General features: G+C 49.9%; 1 non-coding gene across 1 annotated transcript; it reads right to left on the reverse strand.

Annotated features, from left to right (window-relative positions):
- Positions 1 to 779: 779 nt before the first annotated feature.
- Positions 780 to 939, reverse strand: LOC112209714 (U1 spliceosomal RNA). Its single transcript, XR_008548884.1, has one exon. It is a non-coding gene; the product is annotated as a U1 spliceosomal RNA (small nuclear RNA).
- Positions 940 to 1,157: the final 218 nt, after the last annotated feature.

The raw sequence follows: 1,157 nt of genomic DNA on the forward strand, positions 1-1,157 counted from the left end.
ATTGATTCTTTTGGGGTCATGGATATACCTTTTCTCCCCTGGAGAGCTGGTTGTGCAACATTTACCAACACACCACTGAGCGGGTCTTTTGGTGAAATAATAGGCAGCATGAGAGGCGACTGATTTTAGTCAAAGAAAGATGGGTTTGTCTAGCAAAAACCTCACTCAAAGAAACATGGGAGGACCTGGAGAATTCCAGTGGATGCAGGGAAGAAAGGAAGAGGAGCCGGAAGAGAGAAAGGACCCTCTGATGCTGATTCCATATGGGCAGAAGGGTGTCTCTCTGTGGAAAGTTAAAAATAGCGGGAAAAATATACCATGCCCCCATGCGCTAGGAGTGTTTGTAACTAGCAATTGCTTGTTTCTTCCTCAGGTACACACCTTATACACCTTTAAAGGTCAGGGGCATAAGACTGAGACCCACTGCCCCATTTCCTCCCACGGTCTCATGTCTAGAGGGTCCTATGGATACCCAGAGATCTTCATTCTGAACGGCACGCTAGGCCAGATGGGGAACACGGAGGAATGAATGGCACTGCCTGGCCTTGAGAAGAGGGAGAAGACAAGCCTTCACATGAGATAAACATGCGAGCACTGCATCACTTCCTCCTCTCCAGGCCTCAGACCCCCGGCCCAGCACCCCAATGACATGGGAGGAGTTCTCAGTGGGCCCTTTCAGCTCCCACCATCCCAGCCTGGAAAGCTCTCCTCTTCCTTCTATCTGGACAAAGCTATGAGGACCGGCCTAGGCACCTCCTCCTGCCACTCCTCCGGCCTCACTCATCTCCTATCTGCACAGCAGGATGGCCTTTTATTTTCTTTGAATTTTTTTTCATTTGGGGAAATCACAGGGGTCAGCACATCCAGAATGCAATGGATAAGCCTCGCCCTGGGAAAACCACCTTCGTGATCATAGTATCTCCCCTGCCAGGTAAGTATAGGATGGCCTTTTAAAACTCAGCCCACCTGCTTCAACCACAGCAAGGCGACATGTGAGGGGCAAAGTGTGAACCCAAATGCTGCGACATTCTTTCTCAGCTGGCAGACCACTGGCCATTACCAGCTGCTCCCAACACTAGCCTCCTCTTTTTTTTTTTTTTTTTTTTTGAGACAGAGTTTCGCTCTGTCACCCAGGCTGGAGTGCAGTGGCGTACTCT

Source organism: Pan troglodytes, chromosome 5 (genome assembly GCF_028858775.2).
Source record: "Pan troglodytes isolate AG18354 chromosome 5, NHGRI_mPanTro3-v2.0_pri, whole genome shotgun sequence".
Classification (NCBI taxonomy): Eukaryota; Metazoa; Chordata; class Mammalia; order Primates; family Hominidae; genus Pan; species Pan troglodytes.